Source organism: Lolium rigidum, chromosome 3 (assembly GCF_022539505.1).
Source record: "Lolium rigidum isolate FL_2022 chromosome 3, APGP_CSIRO_Lrig_0.1, whole genome shotgun sequence".
Lineage (NCBI taxonomy): Eukaryota > Viridiplantae > Streptophyta > Magnoliopsida > Poales > Poaceae > Lolium > Lolium rigidum.
This window is the reverse complement of record NC_061510.1, coordinates 239675248-239697361: the sequence shown is the minus strand read 5'-3', so window position 1 is coordinate 239697361 and position 22114 is coordinate 239675248. Positions and strand designations below refer to the sequence as shown.

Here is a 22114-nt window from a genome sequence, read left to right as displayed (position 1 = left end):
TAAGTATTCCGTGAAATATAGCCTAAGAGACCCACACGGTGCACACACTCGTCACCTTTACACACGTGGGACAAGGAGTCTCCGGAGATCACATAAGTAAAATTCACTTGACTAGCACAATGACATCTAGATTACAAGCATCATCATATGAATCTCAATCATGTAAGGAAGCTCATGAGATTATTGTATTGAAGTACATAGGAGAGAGATTAACCACATAGCTACCGGTACAGCCCCGAGCCTCGATGGAGAACTACTCCCTCCTCATGGGAGACAACAGCGTTGATGGAGATGGCGGTGGTGTCGATGGAGGAGCCTTCGGGGGCACTTCCCCGTCCCGGCGGCGTGCCGGAACGGAGACTCCTGTCCCCGGATCTTGGCTTCGCGATGGCGGCGGCTCCGGAAGGTTTCTCGTACCGTGGCTTTTTCGTATCGAGGTTTTAGGTCGAGGGGCTTCTTATAGGCGAAGAGGCGGCGTCAGAGGGTCGAAGAGGCGGCGACACCATAGGGTGGCGCGGGCCACCTCCAGGCCGCGCCGGCCTATGGTCCCGTGGGCATGTGCCCCCTCTCTGGCGGTTCTCGGGTGTTCTGGATGCTTCCGGGCAAAATAGGATGCTGGGTCTTGATTTCGTCCGATTCCGAGAATATTTCCTTACTAGGATTTACGGAACAAAAAACAGCAGAAAACAGAGACTGGCCCTTCGGCATCTCGTCAATAGGTTAGTTCCGGAAAACGCATAAATATGACATATAATGTGCATCAAACATGTAGATATCATCAATAATGTGGCATGGAACACAAGAAATTATCGATACGTCGGAGACGTATCACCCCTCTCCATGCCACTCCCCTCTCTGGTCGTTTCCAACGTGTCCAACCATGTCAAACCCACTCACCTCACCCTCCTGGACGTGCCAGACACGCTACTCGACAAAGTGGTGCACCACACGCGACGGCACGAACGCGCCCAGACACGCACGCGCACGCCAGAGCGTGCACAGACACGCGCCAGAGCGCGCTCGGCCACCACGTCGCCCCACTCACCTGCGTCATCTCGCGCCCTCTCTGCTCGCCACCAGCACCGCCACGACATCAGCAACGCCGTAGACACACCCACTGGTCCGCGGGAATGCTGTGCATGACGCCACCGTCGACGCCATCCGCCGCAGTACCGTGTGTCATCGTTATGCGCCCATCCACATTTCCAAATATCTAACTGATTATGCAGAAATATGATAGGGGTACTGTATATGATCATGAGCTAGAATCAAAAATTGGCTATGTAGTCAATACTAGCCCATTTAATTCATTTTCAAAGTTAAGATTTTAAATCTATGAGGTGTAGCACCTCATTTAAAACATCTTCCCAAGTGTTATGAAGTAATGAGATGACCCTTGTTGCATGGTCTCATACTTGCTCACTTGAGGATCTTAAATCAAAGTAGTATTTAAATTACATGAGATGATGGATCTCATTTAAATCTTTTTTCTCAAATGATAAATGTGAAGTATTGACCTTGGTCAACATGATCTCACATTTAGGAATTGAGGAGATTAAATCTTAAGAAGATTCAATGAGAGGAAATTATTTCTCCAAAGAAGTAAATAGAAACCCTAATCCCTATTTCAATAAGAAGAGTTGTTTTCTAAACCCTAAGGAAGAAACCCTAGTCTAATGTTGAGTAATGTAGATGATGATGCTAGATCCTCTTGAGTGAGCCATTAAGGCTAAAACTAGTCTACTTAAGTATTGTTTGGTGATTGTATCCTTGTATTTCGTTTATAGACGCTAGTATCGGAGACTATCAAGAGGAGGAGGTTTTCTACCAAGAGGAAGAAGAAGAGAACTTTGATCACCACCCCAATCAAGGCAAGCTAATATTCTTGCAAGTTGACCTGGTGCAAATCTCTACAAGAGCAAGGCACCATTACATATTCCTTTATGCATAATGATCCTATCCCAAGTTTTTACCTTACAAGTTTTGACTTTGGTTTATCAAAGTTTATTTGTGATTCATGATTCACTTGGTTTAGTTATGGAGTAGTACAAGAGCATCACACTTAGCCTAGAAAGCTATAAGCTAGTTAGCACCCCTCATGGTCGGTTGCTAGTGCTAAAATTAAAAGTGACTACTCTAGTCGGGAACTTGTGAAAACCAATGACTTTGAAAACCTTGGAATGATGAGTCATTCTATTGAAAGCTTTTGAAGGTGAATATGACTTGTGAATGACTTGGTGAATTTTACCAAAAAACTGATGGTTGGGTTCGGATGCGATACCATTCCAATTTTACAAGTACCCCCACAATACCTGAATCTGGGTAAGGCTTAACTAGAAACTTATGTATTTTAGTATGGGTTCCCTCTGAACAAGCGTCATAGGGGTTATGCCGAGGCTGCCTCCATTGAAAGTGAAATGACGTGAAATGAGGTGAATGTCCTACCCAAGCCATGTGCAGTTCCCGGGTTGGCGGTTAGCTCTCACCGGGAGGCCAAGCTCATGGGGAGAGGTGCCTTTACTAGGGTATATAAATGAAAGGTTAGAATTGGTAGTTCGCGCACTGAGTGCGATAAATCAGGGCCAGTTACCCCTGACGAACTATTGCAATTATTGTGGCACAAGTGTACGACCTCTGCAGAGTGTTAACATATTCGAATAGCCGCGTCCGCGGTCATGGACATTTGGAAAGGCCATACTGTTCCGTCATCAGAATTTTTCCAAAATATGAATGGTGACTTGTGACTTTAGATTGAAAGGTGACTTGGACTTTGAATCACAACAGACTTGTGGGAATGACACTAATGTTCCCACTTTAGTTAAGTTAGGCAAATGAAGAGTCTTGTTTACTAAATACTTATCTAATAAAACTGGCTTTATGCAAATGAACTTAGAGCTTAGCACCCCCTTAACATAGTTGAAAATACTTACACTAGTATTAGTTTGCGAGTACTTCTCATGGCTGTGTCCCTGGCTGTTCAAATGGCCAGACTATGAAGATGAGCCCCAATACCAGGATGAAGGCTAGCAGGACGTCTACGACAACTAGGACCACTCCTGACGTCAACAGTTGCCTGTGGAACAGATGGACCACAGCCGCTACTTCGCTTCCGCTATGTGTTTTGTAATTGATCACTAGATCAACTATTATTGTAAGAAATGATCATGTGATCCTTTGATGTAAGACAATTATGAGTTGTAATGAATGATGTTCTGTGATATCAATCTATTATGTCTCGCAAAAACAATATTCCTGGGATTACGATGTATGGCATAATAGGCATCTGGACTTAAAAATCCGGGTGTTGACAGAGAGCAGTAGTAATTTTTTTTATCTCGAACTGAAGTGCATGGTGCCACCTTTTTTTGTGGTGTAGCAGGGGCCGCACTGATCGAGACTGCACGAGAAGGTACTATTTCTGGACGGGTACGACCGCCGCACGGGATGGGGTCGTGTGCGGCGCCCCCGTGTAGTCTGATCCTTCATTCAATTAGGGGGGGGGGGGGGGGCAAAGAAGGTTTAATGAACTTATTTATCTTTTTTTTAAGGCAAACATAATTTTGATCCTTTTTTTTTGCTTCTGGCCATATGGAGTCTTACATGGACTTGTCCATTTTGTACATTTTTACTACTTCAAAATGATGGATCTGAAATGGAAAGTTGTATTGCCTAGCGTGTACTAAAAATGTGCTGATGTGTAGTAACACACAAACAAATACACTAGTTGCGGAGGATGATATGAACCCGATCGCGTTTCCATCTGCCAGTTTGGGTCTTCCTTGTAAGAATCATGCACCAGTTTATAGTTTTCTTTTTGTTATGGATCATGTTGTATGAAGTTGTGTACTACCGCTTTGCTTTTAATACAGCTTCGAGGTCCTTCAGAACCTCTCATGTGTTCGAAAAAAATACACTAGTTTGACCTTTTTCGGAGAGAAGGCCAACAATAGCTTACAACACATACCCCATAGTAGCTTACAACACACACCACATACAAGTTCCGTTCCCCGTATACAATACATTGTGCCCCGTCCCTTGCCATTCTTGGTGAGTGACAGTGCAAGGCGATCCTTCATAGTCATGTGTCTTGGTGTTGCGTTGTGAGCTGTGTATCGTGTAGCGTTGGGTGGAGTTATAGAATTCTTGGGGAGTATTATCGAAGAAAGAAAAAAGACAAACTAGTTACTTTCTACCTGTCTAAATGCGTTTCTCATTAGCAAGGCTAGTTTTGTGCGGAAAGTCCATTTGGCACATGAGCACCTGTGCTCCCTGTATTTAAAAAAACATATTTCTGTGATTTCAAAAAATCTATCATTAAATGTGCACAACCATATAAACATTCCGAATGTAAGGTCTAAATTTTGGATGAAAATATGTTCTACTTTGAGCTATACAAAAAAACAAATTTCCGAGAAAAATCTAAATTTTCAATCCCTATACACAGCCAAAAAATTTGTTATGTTTCTGTACGAAATTTCTACCAAAAATTTACACGAGTATTCAGAACATGTTTATGCATTTAAAGAATAAAATATATAATCTTTTGAAACTACAATTTTTAAAATTAAAAACATCAGGAGCACTGGTGTACCAAATTTGCTCTCCCTCAGTGTTACCACAAGATCGTAATTGGCACCACCTCTTTTCGCTCCCGACTTCCAGTTCTCTTGCTATTTAAAAAAATAAAGGTATTTTTACAAGTTATCAAAAAATATGAAAATAATTCTGATTGTTGTCAGTGGTACATCCCACAATCATGCAAAATTTCAACCCAAAATTCTTTTTATTTTATGCTAGACAAAAATGATAAAATCTGATATGTTTTGGAGATTTGAAAATGACTACTCAGAATCTTCACTTTTGTCATTTTTTGTAGTTCAAAATATAAAGTGTTTGAAATTGATTTTTTGTACGTTTGTGGGATACATCATTGACTATACGCGATTTTTTTTTCAGAATGTTCTGAAACTTAAAAATATGATTTTTATTTAAAAACGAGAACACTTGTACCCTCTATCCCACGTCTTTTCTCTTTTTGTTATCCCTGACATCCAATCGGTCTATTAACTGATCAAGAATCCAAATCAGCTTGTACTTTAGCTCTCAGTTAACTCAGATTTGGATAGCATCTATATCCAAGGATTTCAATTTAGTTCATTAGACCCAACAAATTATTTAAGATCATTTGGAGGAAGCTTGAGTAGGTTCTAGACAAATGTAGGCGGGGTGCTCTCATCTCCACCCCCCCTCCCTCGAGCGGCTACAATAGCTTGAGACTCCTCCACTGTCGGCCGGGCCGATCCAAGGCCCTCTCCACCGGAATAGCGGGCCAGAGTTGGTCAAGGAGAGGTGATGACCCACAAGTATAGGGGATCGCAACAGTCTTCGAGGGAAGTAAAATCCAATTTATTGATTCGACACAAGGGGAGCCAAAGAATATTTGTAAGCCTTAACCGCGGACTTGTTAATTCAGCTGCACCTGGAAATAGACTTGCTCGCAAGAGTTTATCAGTAGAAACAGTTTTATAGCAGTAGCAGTAGTGAAATATAAGCAGCAGTGTAATAAAGACAGCAGTAGTGATTATAGTAAACAGCAGGATTAAAATAGTGTAGGCACAGGGATGGATGAACGGGCGCTGCATGGATAAGATAACTCATGTAATAATCAAGGCAAGGCATTTGCAGATAATAATAAAACGGTATCCAAGTACTAAATAACCATAGGCATGTGTTCCGTATATAGTCGTACGTGCTCGCAATGAGAAACTTGCACAACATCTATTGTCCTACCAGCCGGTGGCAGCCGGGACTCTAGGGAAACTACTGGTAATTAAGGTACTCCTTTTAATAGAGCACCGGAGCAAAGCATTAACACTCCGTGAACACATGTGATCCTCATATCACAGCCTTCCCCTTCGGTTGTCCCAATTTCTGTCACTTTGGGGCCTCGGGTTCCGGACAGCAATATGTGTATACAACTTGCAGGTAAGATCATAAAATAATGAATATCATCATGAGTTAATAACATGTTCAGATCTGAAATCATGGCACTCGTGCCCTAGTGACAAGCATTAAGCATAACAAGTTGCAACAATATCATAAAAATACCAACAACGAATACTAGGCACTATGCCCTAACAATCTTATGCTATTACATGAACAATCTCATCCAATCCCTACCATCCCTACAACCTACAGCAGGGATTTACTCACACATGGATGGGGGGAAACATGGATGGTCGATGGAGAGGCGTCGGTGGTGATGATGGCGATGATCTCCTCCAATTCCCCGTCCCGGCAGGGTGCCAGAACGGAGTTTCTGATCCCGAGATTGAGTTTCGCGATGGCGGAGGAGTTCTGGATGTCTTCTGGCAAATTGGTCGAACCCCCGTGCGTTTTTAGGTCAAGGGCTTTAAGTAGTCCAGAGGGGAGCGTCGGGGGCTGGCGAGGCGGCGCCACCATAGGGCAGCGCGGCCCAGGGGCCCACCGCGCCGCCATGTGGTGGGCGCCCCTCGTGGCCCCCCTCCGTCTCGTCTTCTGGCTCCGTAAGTCTTCTGTGAAAATAGGCCCATTGCAATTATTTCTGGGGATTTCCTGAAAGTTGATTTTCTGCACAAAAATAAGACACTAGGGCAATTCTGCTGAAAACGGCGTTAATCCCTGTTAGTTGTATCCAAAATACACAAATTAGAGGCAAAACAATAGCAAAAGTGTTCGGGAAAGTAGATACGTTTTGGACGTATCAAGAGGTGCCGAAATATATCGGAGTAGGTTTAGGTCTTGATCTAGTCTAGTTTTAGGTCTTACCCATGTGGAGACTAGCATTATGTCTATGGGGGTTTGGTCGTGGTGGAGCTCTAGCTACTCCCCGTGGCTTGTTGTTTGATGGCTACTGGCCGTGGAGCTCCAATGGAGGGAGCCAGGGGTGGATGGCGGCGGTGCTTCTACAACCCTCTCAATAAAGCACTCTTGCTACTCTCTGGATCTAGGCGGCCCTGCCTTGGTTCTTTCTCTTCCAAGCCACCGTAGTTGTGGAGAAGAAGAGAAGCTCTGATAGGGCAAAGGTGGACGATCTTTCGATGGGACGTGGATAAATCGATTTGTTGGTGGAGTTCATGCTTGACGATCCGACTACACGTGCAAAGCTCGTGCGTCAATGCAATCGCTAGAACAATCTCCGTGAGTTACTGATCTTGCGGAAGCACGATCAGCCTGACCAGCGAGGTTCTTAATTCCTACCTGAAATCGAGAACAAGTAAGAACTAATATTCCAATCAAAATATTGCGGATATAGATGAAGCTTTATTGAAAAGGTGGGATTCCGAATAGTCGGTCTTGTTCTAGGCGTTGGCCTCAAAAGAAATACACGAGAGTTGCAGCAATGACTAACTTTTAATCTAATCAAAATTTGAGTCTAAACGTGACGGCTATGGGGGTATTTAAAGGAGGAAAAGGTGGGGTTTCGGCCAGCCATACGTATGGTGGCCGAACCAAACCCTAGAAGGCCTTTCCCCCTCCAATACGGACTCTAAACGGTGGCTGTCTTAATTCCTGCGAAAATGACATGGGCCTGACCCAAAACTAAAGATGACGCAGCATGTAATCATATGGATGAAAATATGAAGTGGAAAACTCTATATTTCGTCCATATCTTCATCTCTTCTTATGGTGGCTTCAAAGTTCTGAAATCTCCACTTGCGGCGTCCTCTTCAATCCTCACATGCTTGTTGCCATCTCCTCTATGTGCGATCATGCTCCAATGCTTATCCTCCTCATCCATGCTAGGTCCATCATTCCTAAGAATAACAAACACACTTGATTTAGGCAGCATCATATTCTCATGTATATGAGGAATTGTTCCAAGAAACGAAAGTACATGATAGTTGAGTTGTTTGGCACGAGCTCGAGTGATTGGTCCTTGTATTTGTGTGGCTGTAGGTACAGCGGTTGTATCAACAGATGGGATGTCCTCATCAAGCTCACAAGTGATGCGATCTTTGGTGGATCTACGGAGTGGCGATCTACAGATGGGATGTCCTCATCGTTGACCCCGCTTTGTGTTAAAAAAAGATAAATATAGGCTCCAGAAAGCAGCATTCCCAACATCAACAAGTAGAGCTATTAGAACTGGTGCCCTAACTGTCTTTTGCCCTTTTAAGATTCCAAAATATAAAGAACCAATTAGTTGTACTCCCTCCGTTTGGGCAGAAAGTGTCGGAGGCATAGTACAAATACATTTTTGCAAAAAAACCTCAAAAACTTTCCAAACGCTTCAAATTGGCATTTCAAATCAAATTCCAAACACCAATCTTCCATCTCCATCGTCATCAACGTCCACCGTCAATCGGCAAGCACGAAGAGGGCTAGCCAACAAACACAAAGATCGATCTGGAATCACTCGTCCCCGTCCTGATCGATCTTGTCCATGCTATCTTCTCTGCGCGCGGGCCTCGCCGCTGGACTGCTCGCGGAGCCGCGCCCGAGCTCGCCGTCGACCTCCTCCCTACGGCACGGCGCCACTAGTCCTCCTCGCTGCTGCTCCGTGCGCGACTCGCCGCTGCCTAATCACGGCCCCACACCCGAGCTCGCCGTCATCCTAGTCTCTGCGCCCGATCTTATCCTCGTTCTCCTTGCTGCCCCGCTGTTCCACCTCCTCTGCTCCACATGCTTGCCGGCTGCAGCGCAGCTCCGTTGAGTCTCCTCCTCGACAGCGTGCCGCCGCAGGGCCGCTGCTCCTGCTTGACCCGCTCCTCCTTGAACCAGCCGCACGAACCAAGCAAGACCACAAAACAGGGTGATCTGTTGGTCGTCCTTTGACCACAAACCAGTGGTGCCGCCACCACCCTAATCCTGCTTCTCTCCTGCTGCCGGTGAGAACTGCCTGAACTTGAAGCACCACTATGTAGTAAATCAAGCGAAAGGCGAACTGTATAGACAGAGTAACTTACAGGCCAATAGATCAGAGTAACATACATGAAGAACAGATACCACAAGAACTCGGCTACTATCCGTTCGAATCCAATCATTGAATAGACTTGCACGCCATAAATCATAGTCCGAACCATGACATATGAAAATTCAATTGCAACCTAGAAAAGATAATGCGCCATTGTTAGTTGCCGGATTGAAAGAACTTAACAATACTGATGAATAGCCATGATAAACTGCTGGCTCCATTTAATCGCAGCTATGAATTAGCAGCTAACACATAAAAGAATGGTTCGGTGCCCCAAATCGAAAAGGCCAGCACAACTCATAATTGCCATCCCTACAAGTTACTAACATAAAAGGCCAGCACAAATAAGATCCTCATGGTCAAAGTGACTCTGCACTATCACGTATCCCACATGCAGTCCCGGTTTCTTCGATTTGCCCCTTACCATCCCAGTATTTAACATCAAATAACCTGCCTTGGTGATTTGCAACTAGGGCAGATAGTGTTGCAACAAATTTCACCCCGCGTAAAAAAAAAACTATTACAAGCAAAAACTCTCAACATTTTAAAAAGTAATGTTACAAGAAAGGTTAAACAACAATCTTTTCTGCTGCAGATTTTTTTTTTTCGAACCATGCAGGAGAGCTGCATGTATGAATTAAGATAAGGAGAAAGCCCAGAAGGACAGTAGTACAACCAAAAGATACAGGATAACATGACCCGACCAGTACAACGAAGTAAAAGTCAGAGGTAGGAAAGACCAGAAAGATGGAAAAAGTGCTAAATCTAAATGTTCTAGCCTGAAGGTAAAATAAATCTGCCCCTACTGGCAACAGCCCATAGCCTTGCATCCACCTTGATCTGGTCAATAATCTTCTGAATAGGCTTGTGATCATTATCAAAGACACGACCATTTCTTTCACGCCAAATTCTCCACGATGTTAGCATAACCAAAGTGTTGAGTCTTCTGATGCTACCTACATCCTGGATATTAGAGCGAGCCTGGCTCCACCAACTGCATAGGGATTGTCCAATTGATGGAACGACCTGTGATAGATCAGCCCATATGAGAACCGCGCTCCAGATGATATTAACAACAGCACATCCCATAAACAAGTGGTTTGGGTCCTCATCCGCTGAATTGCAATAGACGCAACTATTATTGTGTGGAAGACCTCGTTTAGCAAGTCGATCAGCTGTCCACACCCTCCCTCGAATAAACAGCCACATAGCTAGTTTGCAGCGGAGGGGTGCCCAAGATTTCCAGATCGCCATCGCATAGTCACAACGCGTCGAAGCTGCAAAGTGAGCCCTGTAGACCGATTTGGTAGAAAAGTCTCCATTTGCCTCCCATGACCAGGTCCAAGTATCATCCTCATCTGGCGAGATATGTACAGAAACTACCTCTTCCCAAATTGCTAGCACTTGGAGGAAACTTCGTATTGTTAGCGGTTTCTTGATATCATCGACCCAAGCACTATTATTAAGTGCCTCCGCGACCGTCCTTCTTGCTCTTGTCAACGGATTGATAACTTGAAATATATCAGGAGCAATCTCTTCAACTGTCTTCCCATTAATCCATTTATCAATCCAGAAGTAAACCCTCATACCATTTCCAATATTTACTTTAGCAGCCGCATTAAAAATCATTCTGTCTAGATCCTCAGCAGGAGTTGCAACTGAACTCCAAGCTTTTTTATACCCTGTTCTAAGATTCCAGGACCATTTAACTCGTAGGGCGGCGTGCATGATCTGAAGGTTTAGAAGTCCCAGTCCTCCATTCTCTTTCGGATGACACACAGTCCTCCAATTAACCAAACAGTGCCCACCTCTTGCTGCATCGGTTCCTTTCCAGAGAAAAGCCCTGCGGATTTTATCAATGGCTTTGAAAACCCAAGGAGGTGGGTCTGCTGCAGATTGATTTAGAACAAAATCACCAACAATTTCAACAAAAATCGCAAAACAATACAACAAAAACCCATGTGTTTGCAGCTATCAAAAAATAGTTAAGCAACAAGAAAAATTATGCATATTGATTAACAACTTAGCAAAAGAAAATGACACCTAACTGAGTGGAAGCCAGAAAGAAGTAAAGATAGTAGTACCTCGTCCTGCCAGCTGGGTATTGAGGCATCTCCAATTCCCAGCCTGGTAGTGGAAGTGATTCCTGGAGTTCCTGCAGAAGGAGAAAATGTAGAGATAAGCATTAACCTACAATAATAATCATAGCAAAAAAAAAATAACTATGTGAAAAGAAGAATTATGTTAAGCACACTCCCCGCACCTGATCCAATGATGGTAAGCAGCTGTGCCACATTGTCATTCTGATTCCTCATTTTCCAGAGGAGAGAAGCTTCGGTTTCAAGTTGGGGATCACACGGTCCGCCTATCCATGGCCCTTCACCTGGTACAATCTCCTCGATCGGTCGTGATTGGGACCTAGACCTAGACCTTGTTCCCAGTTTCTTGTCAGAGTACTGGCCATATACCTCCATATCGTCACCATCAGCTCTGCTCCCTGACCTCTCATGCTTAAGTCCTCTTGACTGGCTGCTCATTCTCTTGGTTATAAATTTCCTATCTTTGCCATGCTTCCTTGGAACAATAGGACGGCTATATGCAGTTCTCTTCATGATCCTATGCTCTTGGATGAGCATTGCCTTCTTTATAATCTTGCCCAATATTTCACGCCGCTCTTCAGTTAATTAATCCTGGCCATTGATCATGAAAGCATCTTGGTTAGCTTCCTCTTCAACACGAAGACCCTCTTCCCTTTTCCAGTTCTTCACATCTTTCCAAGATATCTGGATACAGGAAATCTCCATCCAATATCTTAGGGAGAATGTCTTCCTTCCATGCATCATTGGTCAATGCGTAATGCTTTTTAAGACTAGCAAAATATACAACAACACCTCCATTCATTCTCAAGGTGCCTCTCAAGTTTCTTCTTTTCCTGTGAAGCAGCAATTGCTTGAGCTTCCAGGACAGCCTGACATGCAGGTAGGCCTCTCTCTCTTGTCATAAGGCTTGGACAAACAAAAACCTGTTTAAGCAGTCATTGATCTTCTTTGATTTCATCTTGATCTCCACCCTCTGCCCAAGAAACCTCTCACACGTGGCATTTTTAACAGCCATCACACCCTAGTCTAATAAAGCACTCATGGTCAACAGAACACCCTCTTTATTAGGATCTCCACCAGAGAGTCCATCAAGCGGCTGCAAAATCAGTCTTGTTGCACACAGCGACTAGAGGCTTATTCATGAACAAGAATTTTATACTGTGGAAGAGTGCAGCTTGCTGAGCAATAGTGTACCCACAAGACCCAAAGATATCCAAGAAAAACAGCACAGCAGACCTCAAATGGGCAAGAGCAGTGACACTGCACATTTCTCTGTCCTCAAAAGGACGATCAAGGATACCTGGAGTGTCAATCACTTGGTACTGCAGATAGTTGTAATCTGCATGGCCAACAAATAGGGATTTTGCTGTGAAAGCATAAGGCTGTACATCCACATCTGCCCTTGTAACCTTGTTCATGAAAGAGCTCTTCCCAACATTTGGATAGACACAAATCAATATAGTACAGGTGTTGTTTGGGCCTACTAATAGATGCCTAGCCATGTGCTCCAGGTATGCCAAGCTAGGAGTGCTACGCATTAGAACAGTACACATGCGACCTAGTGCGGCTACCTTCAAGCACTTGCACCGGTATCTCCATACTTAAGCAGCCACAGATAGTCCGATCTTTGCAAAGATATTTCTTGCGGTACTGGTCTGACCCAACGCAAGTTTGTAGTGATCATTGTTAAAGGCCAGATGAAGGAGATAACCATAGAAAGGGTGGATGTCATCCAGTCGGGGAAACTCATCAATGATGGACAGCTTTTCATAGACGTTCTGCTGGGTATACCAAACTCTACACATATAGAACTGGCAAATGTGGCTGAAAGCATAACCCTTGTGAACAAAAGTCGGTGTTTTGCCTATGAGTGCGGGACAGGATTATGTCAATGAAGTCCTTCCCATGAGGGACAACGGTAATCTTCTTGAAATTATACTGCACCATCTTGACGATATTAAGCTTGGCTACTTATTCCTGTAATACAAATACAAAATATCATGTGATATCGATACACAAAAGGAAGCAATAGGGAAATTTTCTAATAGAACACAGCCAGGAGGAAATCTAGCAATCACTGGATAACCAAAATAACATCAACCTGTACCGGTTATATTAAGGCACTCTAGATTCATACCCAGAATTCTCAGTTCATCCTTGTTACACATAATCTAAGCTTTGATTCAAGAATATTAGACAAAGGGAAACGCAGTTCTTTTGTTGACAGTTCACCATGCTTTCAGCACAAGTAGAATCAATTGGCATCACAACCACGAGACATCAGGCATGATACACGGCACACAATTATGACAATAAAAAGAAGGCATATAAAACCTAGCTACCAGCAAAACAGAAACATTCTCGCATAGTGCAGCGTGACCAGCAACAGTTACATGCCATACTAGATGCTTCTAAAAAATTTGGAACAAATAAAATTAAGACCAATAGCGCATTCTACGATGGATGTGCGGGCATACAAGAAAGGACCGGATTAGGAACGAGGTAATTCACGATAAGCTAGGGCTGGCACCGATTGACAAGAAGCTAGTCCAACACGATAGGATAGGTGGTTTGGGCATGTCCAACGAAGGCCTCCAGAAGCTCGAGTTAATAGTGGATTCTAAAGAGTATGGAGGAAACTAGAAGGGGTAGAGGACAACCAAAGTTGACTTAGGCGAAGGCGGTAAAAAAAGACTTGAGGGATTGGAATGTACCTAAAGTCTTGGCTCTTGATAGGACTGCATGGAGATCAACAATCCATGTGCCGGAATCTTAGTTTACTCTCTTTTTTCCTTTCTATCTCCTTGTTTTGGTTTCCTTTTATTTCTGTTGGGTTTCATATCTAGCCTACCCCAACTTGCTTGGGAAAAAGGTTTTGATGTTGTTGTTGTAGGGCATGGGCAACGGTAGCAGTGCCAACCTGCTTCCCCAAGCCTAACACGTAGGTGTTTGTCAGTAAGGCTATGGTAGAAAAAGAAAACCACCCAACGCACGTGTAGCTCCAGCAGCCTCCTTTTACATATTCCCTCTTGTTTCTCTTTTCCTACTTTTATTTCCAAATTCCAGACGCAGTGGTGTTGGTTCTTCTTGCTTTCACACCTTTTTCCTTCTCTCTCCTGGCTTTCTCGACCGAAGATCATGCCTCCTCTGCAAGCATCACCTGTCACCTGCAAAAAATTGGCACAAATAAAATTAAGACCACACTGACAGAAATAGTTCCAACTCCGATAGCATGGTATTTTTGAAACAAACCAAAACAACTGCAGATGGGCTATGAGATCAGTTGCATCAGCGGCGAGTACCTCATCTTGCTATCCAACGTCCTCATGTCCACCTAGTGAGCTGTAAGAAATGGTTAAACGGTACAAACAGAAAAATAGCAGCCAGATTCTATTCCAAAGATGTGTGAACATCAAACTCACCAACTAACCAGCCAGGTGGATAGCAGAGCATAAGATTCAACAAGAACACGAGCAATTTCGCCAACCAAGTCTTGTGCCACACCAACAAAAAATACCATCTCAACAATGAAAACCCTCACCCACTGTTATGAATAATAACACCACAAATCTACTACAAAATAGCCAACTGCTGGAAAGGTTGACAATTCTGGCAGGCACATTTCTTTTCAAATACATCTTCAAACAAAGTTTACAAACTAGAGAAATGTCGCTATGTTACGCAGCCATTAGTAACTTCATGAGCTCAAAGCTAAGATGAAATTTTTTCAATCCTTCACAACTGCACAAAAATATATTGAAGGACTCCTAATGAGACAAAGGTTTCATGAATAATACTTCATCAGGTCATGATGAATTGTGCGGCATCATTCCAGTACTTGACATGTAGAGAATCTAGTAATGATATTAGTACACAAGAACAGAACAGCTAGAACGATAATGGAAACTAGACCGTGTCAAAATTCTGATAACTAACAACGTAGGGCAAATGTACAACCAAATTTCCACAGGCTTGGTACATATCCAAGCCAGAACGGCCGAATTCAACAACAAAGATGCACCAACCTGTGATTGCTAACCAAAGTAGTTACAGATTAGTTTATAGTGAACTGCAATTACACAATCATTTCATTTCCCACATTCAAATACCACTACTATCAGAGGATATTCTAATGGTACATAAACCACTTGCTAAATTTCATGAGCATCATCCTACCTCTGAGACAACATAAACATGTCTTAACTTGTCTTGCATAAGTCGCAGACAACCTAAACTTAAGCTTGTCTTGCACAGTCATAGACAACATAAACTTAACATGTCTCTTGAGTCAGAGACAACTACATGGGAAAAACACCTTAGACATACTTGGTCAACCACAGCATCTGGGCCTTGATACTCATGGAACTCAGATCATGCTCCTCAATCTTGCGCCCATCAAGATCATCATAGAGGCTATCTTCTTTCGCACCGTGATAAATGCTCTCTGCCAAGCTAAACCTATTGTTGATGATATCCATGTTGTCAAAGTCATCATCATAGGGGTATTTTCGGCAGGCCATCTTAGCAAACTCCAACTCACCCCCATGGAAGTCCATCTCGACTGGATGCACAATTCTAGTACCCATAAACTCGCAGTGAAGACACCGAATTTGTGCTGTCAACACATGATGTAATTAATAAGAATTAGTGGTTGGCGCATAAATTGTATGTGAGTAAAGAAATGTAAAGAATGAAGGAACTGCGACTTTCTAGTTTCACCATGCAAGGAGCCATATAGAATATAAATGAGTATGGTGGTTCTATCACACTCGCTATCACTAATGCCGGTTTACACTTCAAGGGGTATGGAAAACTAGCGCTCATGTAACCAGGGAGTAGCAGGAAGCCAGGAACAGCCATGCATCATGCTTGATGTTCCTCAGTGCATAAGAATGTGAGGCAAATCATTTTGAGTTGTTGCACTGACATAATTGCTTTACCTAGTACTCCCTCCATTCACTAATATAAGATGTTTTAGCTTTTAGTGGATTCACATCTATTTTGGTAGGTATCTCGTCTACTCTTAGTGTGTAGATTCACTTATTATGATGTGTATCTAGCTCACTTTAAAATGTGTAAAACGTCTTATATTTGTGAACAGAGGGAGTAGTATATAAACAACGTAACCAAAATGCCATGGGCTAGCATACAAGAAGCATAGTGGACAACAGAATAAGCAATGAACTGTCACATCGTTCTGTACAGTCTGTCACAATATATGATGCACATAATATTTTCTGAAATGCCAGCACAACCATAGAGTCCAGGTGTTCTTCACACTGAGTTTTTGAATACAGGTATAGCTTCTACGATGAATGCTTACGGAAGTATGGAAATGCAGATGTTTGGAAGTACTTCACGGATTTGTTGGATTATTTGCTCTCACGGCTCTTTGATTATTTGCCTCTCACAGCACTTGTAGAAAACTAGGTCTATTCTTTTCCCCAGATGGTTGGTTTGCTCTGTTAATATAGACATAGAATTTCTTTCCATGTATGTCTGGTCAAAGAGGAAAATGCATTTTGTAGGTATATTGCCTCCATGGTGGTCTCTCTGTCATTGGATATGTTGGACAACACTGTTCTCTTGACCGCGTACAACAGGTATGTATGGTTTTATCATGAACTTTGAGCTGGTGCCTAATGGTGAATCATTTTATACTTGCAGTTTGTTGATTTAAAACTACTTCATAGAAAATGCTTGCCGTTTCTGGGAGTTAATTATGGCTCTTGAACAGAACCATATGTCTTAGATTTTTGAAGCAAATATGTAGAGATCACAATCGATCATCACGCTCGAGCAAAGGAGAACGTTTGCGGTTTCCCTTTTCTGTCATTGAATGTGAGTTCACAATTTTATCTTGCATATATGCAGGGCAAACATGGCATTCAAGAACAATCATCTGACAGGGTTAACTTTCATTAATGTACAGTCAATATCCCGAGAAATACTAACTATACAGAATGGGTGTTCTAAGAAGGTACGATATTTCACCAAGATGCAATATGTACTGTGGGAAATCGACTAAGAAATTAAGAAAACCAGAAAAATCTGGATTTAAGAATGAGTTATGTTGTTCTCAACTAGTTGCAGTTATGTAGTCTTAAGCTAAACTAGTTGTAGTTATGTAGTCCAGTTTTTGCAGACAGTGACTGAAAACTGAAACCTGCAAACGTAAGTAACTTAATATTAAAACCAGCAGTATGTTTGCAGGTTGCTACACAATTTGTTTGTATATATTGTTTATAGTCCATCAAGTTGACCTTATTGCTCCTTCAGTTTTAAGAATTAATGAATTCTTGTCCTGTGCAGAACATAGGTTCTATATTCAGCAATTTCGTCAACTCTTAATTAATGTTTTTCTTCAAAATGGATATAGGTCCCACACGAAGGACCCATGTGTGATCTTTCGTGGTCTGACCTGGAATCCCGGATGACTGATGTGGATGGATGAGGGATATCGCCAAGAGGAGCAGTGTACACATTTGGGCAAGATATTGCTCAACAATTCAACCATACAAATGAACTTAGCCTTATTTCAAGGGCCCATCAACTTCTGATGGAATAGTTCAATTGGATTCTGGTTGGTATCCACTGTATTTGATTTCAGCTCGTCTAATCATTTACGCGCCATGGTTTTATACCAGTTTTTTGTTAGCATTTTACAATGAGGACAACCATTTGAAAAAAAAAACTCCTAATCATAAAACAAGAACTCATATTGTTATAAACATATAACTATAACTAAGGGATAAACGCTTGAATCGTTTATGTATAAAAATGATGCATGGGCTTGAGATTAAAAAAAAAGGTGCAGTGCAACATGATGTGCCGGTGGACCATCTAGCTATATGTTGATCACTTTGTCACGTGCTTTACTGAAATGTTTGACTTCACTAACCTATAAACATGGAAGTAAAGGCATTCATTTCTTATCTTTGAAAGAAAAAAATTCTCGAACAATTTTATTTCTAGTAAGGACTGGCGGAGTAATAAAACCCAATGAAGTGTTTACTTGTGGTTAAGATGCATCATGGTGGTTGAGATGCTGTATAGCTAGTTACATGCAACAAGATATAATGAGTACTCTAGATGAGAGTCGAGAGAATATATATTGGCATAGGGTTGGTTATAGCAAACCAGCACATGGCATAGGAAGAGATATTCAAGTAACAGCATTCATTTCTTATCTTTGGCAGTGAATTTTTATCGAACAATTTTATTTTTTAGTAAGGACTGATGGAGTAATAAAACGCAATCAAGTGTTTACTTGTGGTAAAGATGCATCATGGTGGTCGAGACGTTGTATACAACAGCTAGTTACATGCAACAAGATATAATGAGTAGATGAGAGTCAAGACAATATTGGCATAGGGTTGGTTATAGCAAACCAGCACATGGCAGAGGAAGAGATATTCAAGTAACGGGATTCATTTCTTATCTTTGACAGTGAATTTTTATCGAACAATTTTATTTTTAGTAAGGACTGACAGAATAATAAAGCACAATCAAGTGTTTACTTGTGGTAAAGATATGCATCATGGTGGTTGAGACGCTGTATATAACAGCTAGTTACATGCAACAAGATAAAATGAGTAGATGAGAGTCAAATATTGGCCTAGGGTTGGTTATAGCATACCAGCACATGGCAGAGGAAAAGGCAGAGGCCAACAGAAGGATGTGTCTTCATAACCATAGCTAATTTCAGCAAAGAACAAAATTGGAACTCCATCACCACATGGGCTTTTGGGAGTAGCCATGAAGTTGACATGAGAGCGGTGAGTGGGGTAACAACCACGATGAGGAGGACCGGAGGAAGAGCAGGAGACCCGGTCATTCACGCCACAAATCATATGAAGCTCGAATTTGGGATCCTGAAATAGAACAACTGGTGAGCATAGGCCAGCAATACAGGAAGAGATGTTAGCAATAACCAACAACAAGCAAACCAAACCTACCCCATTTGGCATCTGTTCATATGCATTCAACAGGGCATTGACCTTTTTGGAGATTCTAGTGTGCACATCTGCTAGGTGTGCATGGCGGTAACCTTTTAGGGTGGGTAGGGTAAGTGCCGTCGTCTCACCAGAGGGGGGTTCAGGACATAGCAACACCGCAAGCCGTTGAACATCTTGAGAGGAGAGCTTCTTAGAGCCCTGCAGCAGAGACATGGCAGACCCGAGCATAGCCTTACACGAAGTGAGAAGCTTTACTTGGGCGTCTGGGTTGGGGTGACAGGCTGCCTTGGCGGCGGCAAGGAAGCCATCCTTGACACTGGTGTTGGGTCCGCACCCTAGTAAGGAGACGGCAGAATCGAAGTTGATATCAGCAACCACAAGGTTGGCATCTGCCTCGAGCAGGCAGCGAACAGCTTGTTGGAAAGTGAATAAATGATAACGTGTGCAGAGGAAGGAGGCCAAGCCATAGACAGAGCGGTTCTCCATCCGGTGGAGGCTCTCTGTGCCGATGATATCCAGGTCGAGTGTCTTGGCAGGTGGGAACGCAGCGTCGTACCAGATGGTGTTGACGATGATGTTGGAGACAGGATCAAACGGGCCATAGCAGTAGCCTGCCCTGAGAAGGCTACGGTGCAAGCGAGAGCGCAGCTCACCTACGGGCAGGCAGGCGAGGGCCTGCAGGTAGAAGGCGTGGATGGCGTCATGGAGCGTCCGACTCAACAATCTGGTGTGCTGGTACGGCACACTGCAGGGACGATGACGATCAGCTGCAAGCTGCCACGCCCATGACATAGGTTCCTCACAGTAGACGCGGGGTCCCTCGTTGAGCAACCTGCGGAGCATGACGATGCTACTATCGAAGCAGTGGTGGGATGATGATGGGTTGCCCGACAAGTCGTTGAGCAGGGGTAGGACTATGTCCATGCGGCTGGAGATGTTGCGCCAGGCCCAGACAAGACTGTCGGGATCGGGGTGCCCAGCAGCCAGCGCGGCGCAGTTGAGGAGGGCCATCTCCATGACGGCTAGGCCGGAGTCGAAGAACCTCTTCATGCCAATGTCCGACACGATGATGCCGGCGGCGACGAGGGCATCACCATCCGCGAGCGACAGGTAGCGCATGGCCTGGCCCTCGGCGAGGTCGGGGAAGAGGCGGGTGAGGAAGGCCACCATACCGTCAAGCGACCGGCGCTGCAGGTCTTGTTCTTCTTCGCCCACCTCGCAAACCTTAGATGGTTCACGGTCGCGCTTGCGCTTGCGCCTGTAGGAGATGAGACTGTTGATCACGATATTGGAGACCGGGTCGAGGAGGCCGAGGCAGAGGGAGGCAGGAGTCTCGCCGCCCGTGCCCTTGAGCAATTCCCGCGCCTCGCAATAGGCGGACTGGATCTTCTTCAGCACATGATCTATGGCCGTGGACAGTTCATCGGTCTGGGGAACGCCAGGAATGCCAGTTGGCTTGTAGATCCGGAGATTCGATGATGCAGGGCTGGACACGAGCGACATCGCCGGAGGAGAGAGGGAGGGAGGTTCTGATTTGGTTGGTCCGGTGGCGACACGCACAAAAACCTCCTCGATTTTTTTATTCTCCTCCTCCCCGAACCGACTCGAGGTTTGGGTCGGTCGGACCTCCAAATACCTCCTCCTCTGTTCCGATCCAATCCAGAGTTGTGGCCCGGCTCAGGTCGTACGGTGAGCAAATCAACATGCAGGTAAATTTTGGCTTGCCGGCCTTCACCTGATGGAGTAGCAAAGCTTTTGATTGATGAGTACTTTATTAAACATAAGGCTCGACGAGCCCAGCTTTGAATTAACAAAGCCATCAACCGGCCAGGAGTACAAGGTAGCATGCAACAAAGAAAAAAAGAAAAGAAAAGAAAAAACTGGGGATGCCAGCTCTAGATACAAGCCCAGGTGGTGAAGAGCTAAAGCCTACTACAAAGGAACACGCAGACCAGGGCTATGCCCTAAACTACAGGATCAAGAGCGCCCAAGACTTCAGCAAAACACCGGCGGCTCAGCTTGAGACCCCAAGCCCCGAGCCGCCACTTCGCGGATCTGAACCATGCAGGATTAGCACACTGAGCATCCTGTCAAAACAGAGGATCACCAACACCCCGAGATCTGGCTAACTACGCTAGTGAAGCCGGCGAAACTCCAGAGCTCGAAGGGGAAGCTTCATGACGAGCGCCTCCGGGAAGGAAAATGGCGCTCGCGAGCGTCATCGTTGTCGGCACAGGCCAGCTGTGCAATGCTTTCGCGGAGGCTTCGGCACCCACCCCAAGAGAACGCCTAAGTCTCAGCGCATGCCAATCACGACAAACCACCAGCTGTTGAAGAACATCGGGGTGCCTCCAGCCACGACGCACCACAGACAGCCACCCTAGGCTCGGGAATGGTCGCGCAAAGGGGAGACACACCGTCTATATGGAGCCGGAGTGCTGCTCGACGCATGGCCTCAACGAAAGGGGTTTCGAGGAGGAGCTCGGATGGATCACTAGTAACTAGGGTAGCATACAGAGTCCAGGGGCAGGCAACCGGCGACAAATTGTGTGTCGTGGCCACGCCTCCAAGAAGGTGAACGGCGTCCAAGGACGTCGCCGGCGCCGGCAATGGCAAACGCCTTGCTTTGCTTTCGCAAACACCCCAACGAGCCCGCCAGCGTCCCACGAAGGTCGGGGAGTCCGGTGGTGCCACACTAGACCTGCGGAACAAAAATCCGAGACACACCGTCCCCCGGTGGTCAAGGGTGGGCAACGAGGAAGGCGATGTCGGCGACCGCCACCGCACCAATGGAGCACCCCTCCCAACCACCAAACCCCACCATCCTCCGGCCGGAGCAAGCCGGAGATGGCATCTTGGTCCCTACCAAGAACGAATTCAGAGGAGGCACGAGCACTGCCAGCCCGGCCATACTCCATCGACGGCCTCGACCCGCACCAACCTCTGTCGTCGGGGGCACTGGGCAACACCCGGCTGCCCAGGGACGAGACCCCTCAGGCCAACCTAGCCCGAGCCAGTCCACGCCTGGCCCAGATCTAAGCCCACCGGCCCAGATCCAGGCCCGCCGCCGCCACCCATGGCCACGGACGCGCCGGCGTTGG

General features: G+C 44.7%; 1 pseudogene; it reads right to left on the bottom strand.

Annotated features, from left to right (window-relative positions):
• Positions 1–10695: 10695 nt before the first annotated feature.
• LOC124696238 lies at positions 10696–13002 on the bottom strand (annotated as a pseudogene).
• Positions 13003–22114: the final 9112 nt, after the last annotated feature.